Source organism: Marmota marmota, unplaced genomic scaffold, assembly GCF_001458135.2.
Source record: "Marmota marmota marmota unplaced genomic scaffold, marMar, whole genome shotgun sequence".
NCBI classification, from domain to species: Eukaryota; Metazoa; Chordata; class Mammalia; order Rodentia; family Sciuridae; genus Marmota; species Marmota marmota.
Genome location: NW_025999942.1, coordinates 4,984,533 through 5,004,817, shown reverse-complemented (window position 1 = coordinate 5,004,817; position 20,285 = coordinate 4,984,533). Strand labels below are relative to the sequence as shown.

General features: G+C 35.4%; 1 pseudogene; it reads right to left on the bottom strand.

The window, feature by feature from the left end:
• The window catches only part of LOC107153263, a 46,680-nt pseudogene that overhangs the window by 14,714 nt on the left and 11,681 nt on the right, over positions 1-20,285 (bottom strand).

Below are 20,285 nucleotides of genomic sequence, written 5' to 3'. Positions count from 1 at the left end.
TTGACACAAAATACTTCTATTTGGATCTTCCCCAAAATAAGATTATTACACCTGCATCTCACCACACAGTGCAGGCATGAATCGCAAACTATTCTTATGTCAGATATTCCAATTATAGCAAAACCCACTTCACCAGAGGCATGGGGGAAATGCAGCATATTTTTATACAAGACTGGCTATTCTAAGATAATAATTAAAATGTATCTTTGTTTATGTAAGACCTTACATAGGAAATTCCTTCTTTTGGGTTACTCTGAACAATCACTTTATTTTTTCTATTTCTAGTCTAGATCTGAAAGTCAACAAATCATCACTTTTCAACCATCAATCCTGGCTAATATTCCACCCCAATATTTTTGCAATTATTTCTCCAGATCCCCTCAGTCACCTTATCTCAGGTGGAACTGTTTATCTCCTTTCCTAGGTAACTCTGTGTATTAGTCAGGATTCTCTAGAGGAACAGAACAACAGGATATATATATATATATATACACACACACATATATATGTATATTTATCATACAGGCTATATATATAACATAGGATATATATAATACAGATATATATAACATACAGGATATATGTGTCATATATACAGATATATACTATATGTCGTGTTTGTGTGTGTGTGTGTGTGTGTGTATGGAATTTATTTGATTGGCTCACACAACCAAAAGCTGTATAGTCCCACAATAGCCGTTGGCAGGCTAGAGAACTGGAGGAACCAGTAGCTGCACAGTCCAAGATGCTGAATCCTCAGAACAAGAGGGATCAATGATGCTACCCCAATCTAGGACTGAAGGTCTGGAAACTCCCTAGAGAATCACTGGGCAAAGTCCACTTTTGAAGAGTGAAGGAGCTGGAGTCTGATGTCCTCAGGTGATTGCAGCAGCTATCAAGAACCCATTCAGGAAGAGCTTGCATTTGCTGCTGCTTCCTTGTTCTTCCAACTTTTATTCCATCCAAGCCTCCAATCCATTGAACAATGCTGGCTTAGGGAAGGTCTCCACTTCAGTTTGCTATCCCACATGCCAATCAATTGTTGACATACTCAGATGTCCCTTAATAGTAGGCATCTCTGAATCCAAAGCATATCTTAATCCAATCAAATTGACAATTCAGATTAGACATTATACCTTGTGAACAGTTAGGCTGCCCTGGCCCCCCAGTGTCGGTCCTCCATTCTGGATAGGCACATAGGAAGTTGATTATTTAAAGAGACAACCTTTGACATTCAACAAAACACTTGGGCCCTGCTTTTACCAACTGTTGTTCTAAAACCTATTCCTTCCTGAGAGTGAAGCAGGTGGTATCGCTATACCAGACCTAAAACTATACTACAGAGCAATAGTAACAAAACAGCATGGTATTGGCATCAAAACACACCAGTAGACCAATGGTACAGAAAAGAGGACACAGAGACTAACCCACAAATTATCTTATATTAGACAAAGGTGCCAAAAACATGCACTGGAGAAAAGATAGTATCTTCAAAAAATGGTGCTGGGAAAACTGGAAATCCATATACAACAAAATGAAATTAAACCCCTATCTCTCACCATGCACAAAACTTAACTCAAAATGGATTAAGGACCTAGGAATTAAACCAGAGACTCTGCGTCTGTTAGAAGAAAAAGTAGGCCCTAATCTTCATCATGTGGGATTAGGCCCCAACTTCCTTAATAAGACTCCCGTAGTGCAAGAATTAAAACCAAGAATCAATAAATGGGATGGATTCAAACTAAAAAGTTTCTTCTCAGCAAAAGAAACAATCTGTGAGGTAAACAGAGAGCCTACATCCTGGGAGCAAATTTTTACCCCTCACACATCAGATAGAGCACTAATCTCTAGGGTATATGACGAACTCAAAAAGCTAAACACCGAAAAAAACAAATAACCCACTCAACAAATGGGCTAAGGACCTGAATAGACACTTCTCAGAAGAGGATATACAATCAATCAACAAATATATGAAAAAATGTTCCTCATTTCTAGCAATCAGAGAAATGCAAATCAAAACTACTCTAAGATATCATCTGACTCCAGTCAGAATGGCAGCTATTATGAAGAAAACAAGTGTTGGCGAGGATGTGGGGGAAAAGGTACACTCATACATTGCTGGTGGAACTGCAAATTGGTGGAGCCAAAATGGAAAGCAGTATGGAGATTCCTTGGAAATCTGGGAATGGAACCACCATTTAACCCAGCTATTCCTCTTCTCGAACTATACCCAAAGGATTTAAAAACAGCATACTACAGGGACACAGCCACGTCAATGTTTATAACAGCACAATTCACAATAGCTAAACTGTGGAGCCAACCTAGATGTCCTTCAGTGGATGAATGAATAAAAAAAATGTGGCATATATACACAATGGAATTTTACTCAGCAATAGAAGAGAACAAAATCATGGCATTTGCAGGTAAATAGATAGCGCTGGAGAAATTAATGCTAAGTGAAGTTAGCCAATACCAAAAAAACTAATGCCGAATGTTTTCTCTGATATAAGAAGGTTGACTCATAGTGGGGTAGGGAGGGTGAGCATTGGAGGAATAGATGAATTCTAGATAGGGAAAAGGGGTGGGAGGGAAAAGAAGGGGGCAGGGGATTAGCAAGGATGGTGAAATGTGATGGACATCATTATCCAAAGTACATGTATGAAGACTTGAATTGGGTGTCAACATACAAACAGAGATACAAAAATTGTGGTATATATGAGTATTAAGAATTGTAATACAAAAAAAAACAAAGCACATGTATAAAGGCATAAATTGATGTGAACATACTTTATATACAGATATATGAAAAATTATGCCCTATATGTGTAATAAGAATTGTGATGCTTTCCACTGCTGTTGTGTAGTTAAAATATATTTTAAAATAAACAAACAACAACAAAAAAAACCTGTTCCTTTCTGAGCGTGTGATATTACCCTCACCATGAAGATAACCACTTCAAGAGTGCCTCTTTATAACACACACAGGGGAAAAGAGGGCACAAATCTCGTCTTTTTCCAACTTCCTTGACAACAGGAGATGGGGCCAGTGTGGGCCAGGAGGTTTTGGACAGTCCACAAGGCTTCAGAGCAGTGACAGTAGCAGAGACAATAGAAGGTTTGTTTTAATTCTTAAAAGTCAGGAGGCTGAGGCAGGAGGATGGCAAGTTCAAAGCCAGCCTCAGAAAAAGTGAGACTCTAAGTACCTCAGTGAGACCCTGTCTCTAAATAAAATACAAAATAGGGCTGAGGATGTGGGGGCTCAGTAGTCAAGTGCCCCTGAGTTCAATCCCTGGTACCCCCCCCCAAAAAAAAAACAGGAAAAAAAATACACAGATAAGCAAGGGATCTGCCCTCAAGCATCCTCCTTGGTGTCCTTGCCTTAGCTTCTCTTATTTGTTCTGAGAAGGACAGTCAAGTACAGGGGACAAGAAGGACAAGAAGACAATAGCCAGCAAGTGAAAATATCATAGACAGTGGACCTTAGAGAAAAAAATATATATAATTGCTGCTTCTCACAGAAGGAAATTGGACTGAAAGTGCCAATTCTCTAAGAGAGAAGCAATGGAGCCTCCCCTATCTCAGAATCTTTGAAAGCTCCCAGTGTGCCCCAGGGCAAGGGAATGTCTAAAGATTAAATGAGGAATAAATGATAGAGGAGGGGGTTACTAAATCCTGGGAAGAAAGGAGGTGTGGTGCCCATCTTCATGGGGTCACAATATTATCCAAGTGTCAATCACTTCCAGACACGAAGAGCAGGGAAATCTTGATATTCTACTGCATATCCCCACATATGCTTTCATACAGTTTTTCCCTTTTTCTAAAATAGAATGATTTACACCACCTGGACGAGATCTTCAGGTACTGCTGTCACACTGTCTGCTATACCTAAGGGCTTAAAACGGAGCCCTTCGCTCCCCATGTTTTCTCCTCCTCCTGGTTTAAAAATAGTTACAGTGCTGAGCTGCAGGTGTTTGCTCTTGTGACATTTTAAAATCTTTGAATATTTCTTGGATTCGAAGGAAGAAAGTTCCCACACAATGTTTACCTAGTCTTTTAAATGAGAATTGGAAAAGTGTTATAATAACTTGAGGTTAGAGCCTGAGAAAAAGGGCCTTCCTTTGTTTTATTTCTCTCCACCTTTCCTCCCTGTCTCATTCCTCCCTTCCTTCTCCTTTCTTCCCTCTTCCTACCTTCTAATCTTCCTTCCTTATTAATAGATTAGCTGAAGGACAATTTGTAGCTTGGAATTGCTTCGTCCGCTCAGGGGAACTCACCAGCACGGGCCCTCTGGGAACACAAATGAAAAGTCAAATCCTCACCTTTTGTGCTTGAGAAAATGAACACGGAGGCTGCAGCGGGAGATACTAAAGGTGAACCATTTTTGTCTTTTGCCAAGCTGCACTAGGAAAATAAAAATAAAAAAAAAGGTTTTCCCTAAATGTGGATATAGGCTGTCAAACTATTGGGAGTTGTAACATGTTGAATAACTGGAATTATGGGAAACGGACCATTGGCCGTTAGGATTATCTCCACAGGGTCACCATGGTGAGCCTTAGCTATGGCGACTGGCAGGAGGAGGCTGTGCTCAGCTTGGAGATGAGAGAAGTTCTGAGCTTGAAGAAGCAAGCTATCTCAAATAGTCCAGGGTGAACTGGAGGGCTGCATATTATCTGACTCATTTGAGTCAAAGAACAGGCAGGCACATGGACCAAGTAGCAGGCAGGTAGTTTACAGAGTATCTCTCAGCAATGCTTAATTCTAGTATCCTCTTTTGTGAACAAATTATTTTTCTCAATTTTTTTGTTATTTATTTATAAAACATGACAGATATGGATGCTGGGCAAACACGTTTAACAATATTTTTATCTCATATTATGTATTGCTAGGAGTCTTCCTGGTACATGAATTCCTTGTCACCCTCATTGTGGTTTTGATGAACCAGTGTTTAACTTTAATGAAGTCCAATTAGTCCATTTTTTTGTGATTAGAATCTTTTGATACACTGTTTAGGAAATAATTTTCACCCTAAATTCAAGAAGATATTCTTCTATGTCTTTTCCAAATCTTTGTTGTTTTATCTTTCACATGTAGGCGTCTAACACAACTCACATTACTTTTTGCATATGGTGTGAGATAGGGATCAACATTATTTTTTTTTATAATATGGTTATCCAATTCACCAAGTGGCATTTGTTGAAAAGACCTTCCTCCCACAACTTGCAGTAATTCCTTTGTCATAAATCCAGTAACAATATATGTATGTGTAAGTTTCTGGAATCATCATTTTGTTCTATTACAACACCGAACACTGTCTTCATTTTTGTGTCTTTGTAATAAATTAACCTTGATATTTGCTTGAGTAAGTTATTCAGTTTATACCTCAAGATGCCCCATTCTATTATAAGTTCTTGAATGTTCACATGTATTTTTTAATTAATCTGTCTATAACACACACACACACACATACACACACACACACAATCCTGCTGAGATTCATACTAGGATTGCATTGAACCTGTTTATCAATTTAGGGAGACTTAATATCTTAATGACTGAGTCTTCCAGAAATAAGATTTGTAGTTCATTTTTGGCACATCATCTTTAATTCCCTGTTACAATGTAGTTTGTAGAACAGAGGTCTTATACTTACTTCATTAGCTTTATTTCCTAAGTGCTATAGATTCTTTATGTTATTCATTTCAAACTAGTTGTTTGGTTGTTACTAGTTTATGGAAATATAGTGAGTTTTATATGTTGATGTTTACCCAGCAATCTTGCCAACTTAGCTTAATAGCTCTAGGAATTTATCTATTTTACTTACATATTATTGCAGCAATGTCATTTTCCAACCAGAATGATGTTGCTCTTTCTTCCCAGTTTTCATATCATTTATTATTCTTTGTTCCCCTCTTGCACTAGCGAGGGTCTCCTGTACATTGTTGAATTATTGGCAGTGGGCCTCCTTGTCTGGCTCCTGCCCACAGAGGTAAAACGATCAACATTTTATTAAGTATTGACTTACTGTGGCTTTGTAATAAATTAACTATATCAATTTCAGGGTGTTCCTTTATATTTCTAGATTGATAAGCATTTTTTAAATCATAATTTTAAATTTAATCAAATGCTCTTTCTGAATAAATTGAGAAATTCAGTTTGTTTTCATTTTGTGCTATTGATAATAAAAATAAACGTATCAAAATTTGTGTATCTCAGAGTAGGTATATAGCTTTATGGTTAAAATCCAACATAAGAAAAGTCAAAAACCTTAGGTCCCAATATTCTGCCTGAAGAAGCTTAGATAAAGAAGAGCAAAGTTAAGCCAAGGTAACAACAGAGGGAGAAAGAACAGGAAAGAATAAAATAGAAATGGTAGGGAATCTAAACAAATTAGGAAGCTGATTCTGTGAAAAATTCAACTAAAATGTTGTTTTTACAAAGCTCTAGTTACTCTGTCCCCAACAAGACAGAATACAAGTCACCAGTATGAGGAATCAAAGAGGAGTTATCATTAGAGATTCTTACAATCATTAAAAAGATAATAAGAGGATACCAAGAAAAACGTGTAATTACACAAACCAACCCTACAATTTCAAAGATCAAATAAACAAATAAACAAAGTCCTTGAAAAAATATAACAAACAAATTAGCACAAGATAAAACAAAATTTCATTTTGTTATGAACTTATAAATTCCTCAGAATTACGAAATGTTGTATTTTTTATATGAATTAATTTTTGTATGTTGTGTTTTCATGACCACCCAGATCAAATTACATTCTAATTCACAATATGATTTCTTCTTTTACCCATCATCAATCTCTAAATATTCAGGGATTTTTTTAGTCATGTTTACATAATTGGTTTCTAGTTTAAGTTCCCTATATTTAGAGAATAGTCCCCATATTATTTCATCCCTTGAAAACTGTTGTCTTAATTTGTTGTTCAGTATAGATTTTATTTTTGTACATGATCCACTGGCATTTGAAAACATGTGTATTCTGAATTTTTTGAGTCTAAAGTTCTGCATATTTTAATTTAGTAAAATATCTTAGCTGTAACTGCAAAATCTTCCATATCCTTAGTGATTTTTTTTGTCTGCTTCTTTTGTCCACAACAAAGACAAAAGTATGTTAAATCTTCATTTCTTGTTGTAAATGTGCTTATTTATACTGATTGTTTTGTCAATTTTTGCTTTATAGGTATGTACCTACTTAGATACATACAAATTTATGTATTTGTGTATTACTAGGTACATAGGATTTTACATCTTCTATTGGAATTGACATTAAGGATTAAGAAATCTTACCTCAAAGTATAATCAGTCTCATATTAACACAGATATATTTTTGAGGTATTTGTGTCATGGTATTTTTTTCTGTCCTTTACTTTCAACCTACCCTTCTGATAATCATTTTCCACATACTTCTCCTAAGTACATACATATGGTCCTTATTTATTTGATTTTTTGTGGTTGTTGTTCAGGTTGAAAATCTTCTATAGGGAGGCTTAGTCTGTTCACATTTAGCACAAGTAGGGTAATTGTTTGTTGATGCTTACAACTTTGCTGTTTTCTGTATCCATTTGCTCTTTGCCCCTCTATTTTTCGTTTCTTCCATTCTTTCTGATGACTTGAGTACTGTTTCTTATTCTCCTTCGCTTACCTTAATTATGTATTCTTGTGTTATTATTTAGTGGTTATCCTGGAGCTTATGATGCTGTCTTTCACTTACTGCATTTTACCTTACCTTACCCAAGCAGTTTTAGGACTTCCCAAACAATACAAGAAACTTGTAAGTATTTAATTCCATTTTCACTTTCTTACCCATTTTTTTTTAATGCTAAGATATTTTTGTTTAACTAAAATACATTTAAGATAGTCAACATGTTTATAAGTTTTTTTGTTTAGTTTTATTGATTTAAATTTTTAAAAAATACATGACAGTGGAATGCATGACAGTTCTTATTACACATATAGAGTACAATTTTTCATATCTTTGTATATACAGTATGTTCACGCCAATTCATGCCTTTATACATGTACTTTGGGGGGTTTTTGCATTAAAATTCTTATTACACATATATACACCATATATCTATATATAGATATATAGATATATGTTTATATATAAAGTATGTTGACACCCAATTCGAGTCTTCATACATGTACTTTGGATAATGATGTCCATCACATTCCACCATCCTTGCTAATCCCCTGCCCTCTCCCTTTCCCTCCCACCCCTCTTCCCTATCTAGAATTCATCTATTCCTCCCATGCTCCCCCTCCCTACCCCACCATAAGTCATCTTCATATATTTTACTGCTAACATAAGATATAAACAGCATAAGACATTATTATTGTTGTTGTTTTAAAGAGTCAATACAATATTATCTTTACCCATACATGTATCTTTCCATTGCACTTTATTGTTTTATTGTTTTATATCTTTATTTCTTCCTGCAATTTCTGTCAAGGATCACTTTTCTTCAGCCTGAAGAACTTCTGCTAATGTTTTTTGCACTCAGTGTGCTGGTATCAAACTGTCTAGTATTTTCTTCAACTGAAAAGTTTTTATATAGCCTTCAGTTTGAAGGCTATTTTCTTAAAATGTCTAATTACAGATTTTTAGTTCTGTTCTTTCAGCTCTTTAAAGATGATAGTTCTTTGTCTTCTGATTTTTAAATTTTGTGTTAAAAAGCTGGCCATTATTGCTACTTTTTAGGATGATGTGTTTGTTTTTTTTTTTTGTCCCTGTCTACTTTTGAGATTTATCTCTGGTCTTTACCAGTCTTTGACTAATTTTGCTTTTATAACAGTTCTTTATATAAATATGTTTAAGCCTTTTTATAAAGATTTGTATAATTGTAGTGTCTATAATTCTCAATTTATTAAGAGGTAAAGCAAAGGAAAATTGTAGACTTCAAACCCAGTTAATACCATTAGCACTTCTCAGCAAGAGAATTCTGAACCAATAGAATAATAATGAGTTTCATCTTTAAAAGCAACCTAAAAATATTGTGACTTTAGAAGAAATAATCTCCTCAAGAAAAATACTAAAGATTATAAATTCTTTTAGTTATCAAGGTTACCATCTAATCCATCTGAATTGGTAACTTCCTAAAATTAGCAATTCTTGGGTTTTTATCAAATATAAGGGTCTCATGATTCACCTATTCTGTATTTGGAAATTTTCTCACTTGATAAAATTTATTTACATCCCCATTTACATCATTTACTCATAGTCCTTTCAAGGTCACCTGTGAACATGCACCAATGAGGAGAAATTTGAGTTACCTGATTAGCGCATTTCAGACTGAAGTCAAATAAGGCAAACTTTTGCCTTTCTTGTTTCAGCTCTTATATTAAAATCAAGTATCCTTTTTATAGTCTTCTTACTGCTTGGTTGTCTACATTTTTGTACAATTTGTTAGTTATTTTGATGTTTTAAAAGGCCCTTGTGTATCATGTTTAAGTGCAGACTATATCCCTAGGCACAGAAAGGCCATCATGTGTCTCATGGAGAAAATACATTTATTAGAGAAGCTTCATTCATACATAAATTATAGTTCTGCTGGCTGTGAGTTCAGTGTTGGTGCATCAACAAATATGGATTAAATAAGTCATATTTAAACAGAAACATACATAAAACAATCCTCTATATTAGTTTACAAAAATGTTGTACCCAAAGCTCACAGGAACCTAGCCCTGTAGTTCCCCTAAGAGCAAAAATGGCATCTGTAAAGAACATGACTTTTATGAATAATGAGAGTCAGCTATAAATGGACAAGTAATAAAACTGAACATCAAAATACATGGGTATTTTCAAATTTTCTAGCTATGAACTGGTTATTGCATTAAGTCCAATGTAAATTCGATTTTCAAAAAATAGCTTGACCAATTTAAAATTTTTTTTTAAATTGTTGATAGGCTTTTATTTTATTTACTTATTTATATGCGGTGCTTAGAATCAAATCCAGTGCCTCACACATGCTAGGCACGCACTCTACTGCTGAGCTACAACTCCAGTCCCCCCAAATAGTTTAACTTTTAATGATATACTCTGCAAAAATAAACAACTGGATGAATTTTTTAATAAAAACAAGTTAATTCCACCTTTCACTCATTTTGATAGAAGAGGAACATTACCTTTCTATACACTTCTCAGCTGAAACATATTTACTCTTGAAATGGCAGCAGCCACCCATACTTGCTCCTCCTATCTCCCAAGGTATAAACATTTGTGATAACAGGCCATGGATTTGGGGTTACATTCTGTGCAGTCACATTAAGTGGCATTTATTCTTCATTGTCCTCACTCTACCTAGGAAGCTGAGTGAAGATGGTCGTACTAGACTCAGGAAGCCAGAGTGCAGTGCTGGAACACAACTCCGCCACTTACCAGCTATGGGGACATGTAGTCTGTCCCTGAGGTTCTTCAACTCCACCACTTATCCACTGTGGGGACATGGTCTCTGTCCCTGAGGTTCCTCATTGACAAATAATGTTGGAAATAATACTACCTCAAAGAGTTGAGAAGAGGGTTAAATAAGTTGACATTGATAGAGCACTCGGAAGACCGTAAGTATCATTTTTAAGATGTGTAATCTGTCATTATTGTTATATCATAACAACCCTATATAAAAGACAAAAACACATTCGGTGACATGATAGTGGCTGAATGATCATACAGAAGAAGTCTAAGTGTCTTGAAATTTGGTTGACTCTGCAGGACTCTCTCTTCCTCTTGTCCCTGCTCAGCATATACATTATAGGTCATCGAAAGAGACGTTGATTGTCTACTGATCAAATCTATACATGATGTAAAAACAGAATGAATTAAGCCCAAAATTGTTCTTTTTCCCTTGTGAATCATATACTTTACTACTACCAAACTCTTCTAAAAGCTGAATCTGATTTACAGTTCCTCCCTAGAGCCTCTCATGATTCTCATTGCCGATACAGATTTGAAACTCTTTATTGACATTGTCTCCATCAAAGATTTCCTGATTTGACCCTCTCCATATCAAGAGAAACCACTTCCAAAACTATGAGAGTCAAGAGTTCTGCCATACTCTCTACAAGGAGCACACCTAGAGGGCTGGTTGGTTTTACTTCTAGATAAAATATTGCCAAAACATCATCACCAATTTAAGCTTAACTAAAAGATAAGAGGAAATGGGACCCAACACAATGTCTTTATGAACAATTTATGGTTCAGCCTTAAGAAAGATAAGTGAATAGGGAAGGAGAAATTGGGAGTCATGTTTCTATGCCTGTTATCCAGGATGGAATGACCAGTGCTCTGGATGCTGCTGTGTTAAAACAGAAGAAAATGAGCAAGGAACACAAGAAGGTGAATTTCTGTTCAACAGAAAACAACTTTACAGTGATAATAACCTGTTTGAAAACTACCTCAAAAGAAAGTCTGATTTTTTTTTAACGAGCTAAAGAAGCTGCCTAGCATTTTTAGAGTGATAGTTTTGATGAATAAAGTAGGAGCTGGGAGAATATGTAAAGTAAGGGCAATCATTTAAGACCAAATTCTGAATCATATCCTTTATGGATAATCATGAATATGCAGTGCTCATGGGCTTAGTCTCCAAACGCTTTCCAGGTAGTAAAAAGGAAATTGAAGTACATAAAGAAATTTATACATCTTAATACACCTTTCTTTTTCAAATGAAAAAGATTTCTTATAAGCTCTCTAAATAACACAAGTGAGTTATAGCTCCAAGTTTAAAACTTGTGCAAACACAGTGATAGTGTGTCATCAAAAATTGAGGGTCAGTTTTAATCTCATTCTTTACAAAAGACCATGTTTTAAAAATTCAATTTGATGCAATATTATTACCTTCACAATTCCATTTTTGTGTGTGAACTTCCTGATTGATTTTTAATCCAGTGCTTTTTAAGAGGTCAATTACAAATGGCTAATTATCAGAGTAAACCAGGAATTTGTAATAGAGTACCACTGCTGAGATTAAATAGTCTACTCCTTGGAGTTCAAGGTTAACGCTCAGTCATGAAGTAGAGACAAACACCCAATTTGGATCCCAAGGAAATTTATATGTGCTTACTAGAAATAATGTGTTTCCCAACATAAAAAGATGATTAACCAAACATTTACTGTTTACTCACTGTGAGTTTGGATACAGCAACCTGCCAACCACTAATTCATCCCTGTGTTTTACTTAGAGCTGCTTCAAGGCTGAGAATGTTTTTGTAGCCAATACTGCCAGGGCCTCATATAAAAACTCTCAGCACTCAGATTTCTTGGTTGCAGGGTTCTGGCCATAAAAGTATCTGCAACTCTCAAGAGAGTTTTTTCAACTGTGGCACCATGTTCTGCCTCATGCTAGGTGGGCTAGAGTGGCAGGGGAGTTTAGACCATGGTGGGTATCCCCAACTAATGTGGAGATTGGTGGATAAATATTCCAGATTATTTGTCCTTTGAGTGGAACAATTCAGGGTGACTTCTATACTGTCTCTGAGATGTCTCCAGTGGACTTGAACCAAAAACAGTAGCCAGATTTTTAGTTACCCAGTATTGGTTTCCTTTCCTCCTTCTCTCTTTTGTAGAACTTCCTATTGGTGCTTCCTGGGACCATCTCCTAATAAACTACCTGTTCTCACTTCCTAGTGTCAGATGTCAGCTTTGGGGAAATCAACCTGAGGTATTGCTATCTGCATACTTGAATATTAATGGGATTTTTATTTTAGATCTATTTTCCAAATTTTTATTAATGTGGCAATTTTACTTTTAAGGTTTAAAAAAAAGTTACACAGACAAGAACATGCACAAACTAGTATATTCAACAGTAGATGAATTTCACTAAAAAATGATGAGTAAAAGAAGGCATAACAAAGGGACACTCAATATGATGGATAAATATTCATTTTCAATGAGCTGGTAAGATGAATCTTGAAGGTTGCCAATCAGAGCACATGATGCTTTTAGGAAATCACACCAAGGAAAGATCCTGGGTACTGTTTCCTGTTGTACTCATTGATTGGAGTCATGGATATATGGGTGTATCTATTTTGCGGTAATTCACCAAGTTCTACCCTTATTTTTATGTGCTTTTGTTTGTTTGTTTCTATACTATTTTTCAACAAATTTTATTTTTAAAATGAGGTTACAATTAAGTAGTCCTGAGTGTTCATCATCCCCAAAATATTCTTTTCTAATTTAATTTTATCTTGGATGGCACAGGAAAAAAAAATTATATGAATGCCATTTAACCCATTACAACATACTCTAATTTATTATCTCCCCTCAGATTCTCAAAATGAATATGCCAGCCATAATTATTCCTGAATATATTGATTGACTTTATTGCTCACAAACTGGTGATCGTTTAACATTTTAGAAAAGGCAAATCCTGACTGATGTTCGATTAAAGCTTCAGACTCATGTGTTTTCCATGTTCACATATGGCCTTTGAAAAGGATTAACACACCAACTATTGTTATCTTCTAATCTTAGAAAAGCCGTAAGATTTCAACAGCTGCTTTAGGTACAGAAAGCACTATTCTCTTACAATGTACAAGAAGAATCTCTAAAAACCAAACAATCAAAAATTTTAAAAAGAAAATGCTACCATAATACTGCTGAGAAAATATTTGATAAAGAAAAGTAAGGGAGAGAAGTGTTTGTATATCCTGAACACCATTCACAAATTGGTTTTGTAGAAAATTACATCAAAACACAATTAATTTAAACCCCATGGTTGATAAAATTTAATGTTTTCCTCACTCTTAAAGGAAGGCATTTTCCTAACCAAAAAAACCATTCTCTACTGTTTCTTCTCACAAGTTTCCTATCAACTGTCATGGATGGATTCTCTTGCAAGGTCGCTTACATTAACATCCTGCAATCTTTCTGTCTCTGGGACTCTTCCAGTCTGTGATGTGTTGATACAGGGGTGAGCACATGCTATATCCTTTTATCAAATTTTGCCTGCCTCTCCATCATCTGGAGACCTCATCACAGCACAAACTGCTGCCTTACTCTGCCCCAGAGCTTCTGATTCAGTAGGTCTGGGGAGGAAATAGACACCTTGCATTTCTTAAATTTCCTGGGCAGTGAGGTGGATGCTGGTCCTAGGGCTGCACTTTAAGAACTGAAGCCCAATATTCCATTTCTTTGTAATTCATCAAGTGCTCTAAAGCCTAGTCTCCCTTGTACACAAACCTCCAAGATAATCATTTACTTCGGGGCTCTTTTGATAGCTTTCCCAGGAAGCAAAGAGCCTAGTCCATGTAGCATTGTTGCCAGATACTCACTTTCATTTTCCATTCTTTTATCTCTGAATAACTCCCAAGCTTTCCAAGTTCAATATTACTTCAATATTCAATATCACCTCCTCCCAGTCTCAATTCTTCCCATGCTTACATTAACTACTTTCCTTTTCAATCTCATGTCCATAATTGTATTACATGACTCAAAGTTCTTTTGTTAAATAGCAACAACTTCCTGCCTGCAGTGTTTACTCATTCTCAGCACTTCTTTCTCAGCTAAGAAATGATTCACACTGCTTCTGAAATCTATCAGTTGGTAGCACCAGAATGTTCCACCACCTTATTTGCTTTCATTGTTGACCCTGAAAACATGTCACCCCAAAGCCTTGTCATCCTCTTCAAAGTACACCTTTCCATGCAGATAAAAACTCTCAATGTGAATTAAAATTGACCTCTCCCACAAAACAAATCCAGATGAACTGCATCTCATTCAAGATAACTTTAGCAAACTTTGGTAGTGGACACAATCTAAACATACCTGTGCATATGTGTCTCTGGGGATGTGCTCATGTATGTGTTGTCTATTCTGGTTTTTAAAAATTTCTCCGGGTAAGGGAGTCAGTCCCTCTTTATTTCCTTTGCTATTTGTACCATGTACACAATAGCGAAACCAAAGATGATACTGGTATTGAAAATAAGGATCCAGATCCTCATTCCCCTTTTGAAGATTTACACCCGAGAAAAGCCAAGGCAAAAGCAAAAAAGTTGTATTTAAAGGATAGAACGGAGAGAGAGACAAAGACTCTTGGTAGAGGAGAGGGTCCAAAGATGGTACCCGAGGGAGTGGAGGTGTCCTGCCCCTTTTAAGGATTTCAGATTTCCTTTATTCTCATGCACTCTCCTCTTATCTTGCCTTCTTGGCCAAAAGTTAGAATGATCCAAGGGTGAAAAGAGCAGTCCAGGAGAACAGGCAGGAAGGGAGCCCCCCAGGGGGCATTCATTAATAACTCCTTGCTGGGGGGAACAATTTCCTGAAGGCAGGTAACCTTGGCAACAGGTTGGGGAGAGGGAAGTGCACTGGAGGTATTAGCATGTTATTTCATTTGAATTAGCCACCATCCTCCTGATCCGATCATTCATTATATACACTGACTGCCCTTTTACCTGGGCCTCAATAGTATCATGCAATTTACACTTTTTTTTTTTTTGAGTTAGAAAAGTTTGACACAAGCACTTCATGCAGGAATAACCAGTGGCTACTAGATTCCATCTAACCTCCTGAACCACATTGGTCTTTATGCTACTGGTCATAAATTCTATTTATTGCTGCACTAATGGGGAACAATTATCTTAACAAAATGTGGCATTTACCTGCATTATTGGTATAAATTATTTTGGATTGAGAACCACTGGAGTGTAAAATTATTAAGTCAATTTATATAAATTTGATAAAAATTCAGGTTTTAAACAAACATAGATGGAAGATCAAATTGTAGTCTAGAGAGATAGAGTATGAAAAGGCAGGCAGGTGCAGACAAACAAACAAATGGATAGACAATCCTATTAAATTCTAAGAGAAAAGAAGTACAACATAAATATGGGATGCGTAAAATGTAGGTATAATAGTATGGTACTAGGAAAGGTTACATTGGATTTCTGTTACTCTCATACCCTAGGAAATATAAGTTCATTTTATATAAGCTAACATGAATAATGGATGAGGCTTCTTTATGCAAGGTTTGTTGATTGAATTCATTTTCTTGATTATACATTTTGTGCCAGATACCACATCTGAAAAGACAGTCCTTCCTGCCTCCAAGGCATGCATAGTGTATTGCAGAGGAAAAAAACTAAACTAAAATAGGATGTATAAGTACTTTAGGTTACAGGATCAGAAACTGGATTGCAGCACATGGGGACTGAGAGATGAGAAAATAAGTCTGTACTATTCCTTCAAGTTGTTTGGTGAAGACTTAAAAGTGTGGAAGGCATAGAATAAAAAGAAAGGTTATTTTTTTTAAATAAGATAAAGGAGATGGTTTTAAGGTTGGCATTGGGGTGGCTAATAAAAGGAGCAATGGTGAAGTGACAGGAAGGAGGGAAATTGATGGAGAGTGACAGATTGTTGGAGAAAGGAAGGAAAAAAGGACCAAATAAACAAAGGAATCTAGAACCAGATAGGGGAGGAGAGGGGGGAAAAACACAAATCAATGCTCTAGTACCTTATTCTTCCTTACATGGAGTCAGAAGCCCTCTTTTCTTCCTGCTCTTTGTATCATAATTTATATCTGCAAAACACCAAGACTTCTGCTTTGGAAACTACAAAGATAAACTATGCTGCTTCTGGCTTTCTTACCTTTCCTAATTCCTAATATTGCCTAAGTTGTCTCCCTTCCACCATTCATGCCATTTGGTCATGATCAAACAGGTCTCAGGTAACCAAGAGACATGAGCATGGGTATCCTCGCTAATAGAAAAAGACAAGACATAAAATCTGGGAAAACAATCAAGCCTGCAGAATATTTTTTTATATGGTGCCAGGGATCAAACCCAGTGCCTCACACATGCTAGGCAAGCACTCTACCACTGAGCCACAACCCTGACTCCCAGACTATGTTCTTTTAATTGTTAAGGAACAGAAACTTATCTTAAGAAGTTATCTCAAGTAGATAAGTAAATAAATAAGCAATGCTGAAGTAAATTAAATTAAAAGAGATGCTTTAATATATTAACCATATTTATACTTTGGGGCACTAATAACATCAGAAATCCCTGGGGGAAACCCTATTAACTTCATTCATTCTACCTCCTCCACAAGCAGAGTGCTGTCTCTTCCACAGTGGGCCCCTTAGTTACCAACTGGCTTCTGCTTACTCTGTTTCTGCACTGGAGTTACTTAGTCTATAAAGTACCACTTCAAAACTAACCTCTCTCTGATTCTTCCAGGAATTTTCAGGTAATTATCACAAGGCTATGTGGATCATTTACTTAGGTTTTTTGTTTTTAGTTCCAATTTAGAGGAAATATTAATTGACTGAATTCATTTCCTCATACCATCGCATAGATTGTTCCCTAATCTATAAATTTGTTGGTAATTTTCAGATAACTTTGGGCCAAACAGTTGTGGCAATGGGGCCAAGGTCCCATGATAAAAATAGGATTACTCAGCAAGAAGAGAGAATGTGGCATGGGCATGACAGATATTATAATGGTTTGGCTTATCCAGTGCAAGATGGTGTTCAAGGCATATGGGACTACTGATTCCTAAACTGAAATGATAGAAATTATGAATCAAAATTTTAGAAACCAACATTTTTCTATTTAAACTGAGATAGTAGTGAATTGGCACAGCAAATGAGTGAAAGGTCTCCTGATAGAGATTGTTAGCTTCTCACAATTCAAGAGGATGAAGCATCGGACAAGAAGAGGGCTACTGGATTCTTGCTCTGATAGCTCACTTAAGACCAGTTGAGTATGTATGAAATTGAAATGTATGAAACAGAAATGTCTCCCAGTCTGGTGGGACTCTTCCCTGAAATAATGGCCATTGGAACCAGAAGGAATACAGGATGCAGTCACACCATGTCGCTGAATCAAAGGTGTGCTAAAGAAATTTACCTGGGAACTTTGACATCAACAATTATGAGAAAAGAATAGACAAAAACAGAATGAAATATTTCCTTTTGGAGATACCTATGATTTATTCCTTCCCCCTCTATTTCTGGCTCCGAAGATTACATTTTTCAATACAATAGCCACCAATCACATGTGGCTAATTAAATTGAAATTAGTTAAAGTGAAGTTAAATTTAAAATTCAGTTCCTCAGTGACACTAGCCATATTTCAATACAGTAGCCACTAGTCACATGTGGCTAGTCATCACTAAGGTGGAGAGTACAGATGTAGGATATTTCTTTCCCAGAACATTAATATGCAAACAGTAATAAACATCAAATTATTTTGATGAATTTCAAAAGTCCATCTGGAATATATATTTATGAGAATCATAAAAACACTAAAACAGGAGAAAGGTAGGAGAACTTTCACTGAAGGAATTTTAGAATATATGTAAATCTGCTATAATTAAAACAACATTAACTATTAAAGAAATAGAACCATAGATCAGTGGACAATTAGTACAGAAATATATTTAAATATACATCTGAATTGCAACATCATAAAATATGTCTTTTTAAATCACTGGTATCAAAATATTGGTAATAAGTTTTGAAAGAAAACAAAATAATGATTTGCTACTTACTGCACATCAATAAAAAAAATTTCCAGATAAGATTAAAGATCAAACTGCATTTAAAACAGTTTAATAATCTTGGGATGAGAAAGATGGAAAAGAATTCTTAAAGAAGACATGAAATCATGAATAATTGGCATAATTATGGATTAATATTGGGAAAAAATCCTGAGTCAAAGACTTGCAGATGCAAATTTAAATGGTTTGTTTTGCAATATGCCTAGTAACAAAAAGAGATCATCATTTGGAAATGACTTTAACATGTTCTGAATTTCAAGGATAAGGAGAAAGTTCTAAAAGGAATCTAAGCAGAAAAAAATATAGTTTCCCAAAGGAAAGAACACATTCTGGTCAAGATTCCTTTGAATAGCAATAATAATTATATAACTAAGCAATAGAAATAACTTCAATTCTGAAAGTATTCTGAATTAGAAAAAAAATAGTATAGGCCACTTTGACCACAATGCAATAAAAGTAGGAAATACTTTTAAAGTCCAATTTTTAAAATCCAATTGAATAGCAATTTTAGGAAACAAACCCACACTGTTCTAAATAATTCCTAGGACTAGGAAGATTAAAGCTATAATTACAGACTGTTTAGAAAATAAGTATAATGAGGAACCTTTGGTGCCTGAAGATGAAGAACTTGCTTGACCTGCTGGATTCTTTAAAATATAATACTAATAAGATTGTGAAGTAAAAAGAAATGAGAATACTCAAAGAATTCATCTATTATACTCCCCCTTGCAGGAAAACAAAGAAGTAATCTTCTGAAATCTTCCACTGGGACAGGAAAGAAGAGCCCATCTCTGTTTTATCCTTAAACTCACCAAAAGCTGTACAAGCTGGTGCTTGGGTTTCCCATCGCTCCTTCCATACTGCAAAAGCAGTTATAGCCTCAGGGAAAGTCAAAGAGGAAAAAACAACTAGCAATATTGGACATTGAACATGCAATAGTTGAAAATACAAATGCAATAGATGAAATAAATTGCAGAATTGGAGTCTATAAAGGCACAAGAAATGCAAACAAATGAATCAAGGAAACCCTTTGTTTTTGTTTTCTTGGGTTAATTCACTTTGTGCTTTTATCCTTTCCAAATTCGTAATCCTTGATTAATGTGTTTGTTTTTTAAATGTGTTACATATCTTTAAATGTGATTAGACTTAAGAACCAATTGTATTTGAGGATATTTAAAATTTGTGTGCTATTCTCATCATGGTATAACTGTCTTGGAAAAGTTTTAGGAAAATATTTTATTTTCCTGCTTTGTGAATTACCTATGTGTATGTGTGTATATGTATGTATATGTATACACACACACACACACACACACATATATATATAATATTTTTTTAAATTTTTTAAATGAAAATTAAGAGACATGATGAATAGAATTAGATACTAAAAGGTAGATAATAGAAGTCCTTGAAAATGACAAAAGGAAAAAATATGAGATATTTGAAGTTAATTATGACCTATTCCCCAGATTACAGAATGATCAATGACCTTTAAATTCAAAGATTTATAGAATTAAAAATGGAATAGTTAAGAAAACCACTCTATACACAGTACAGTAAAACGTAAGACTTTCAACATCATAGATAATGAGTGACCTTTGCTTCTTATGCTCATTTGTTTCTTTTTTTTTTAATTTTTTATTGTGGGTTGTTCAAAACATTACAAATTTCTTGACATATCATATTCCACACTTTGATTCAAGTGGGTTATGAACTCCCACCTTCACCCCATACACAGATTGCAGAATCACATCAGTTACACATCCATTGATTTACA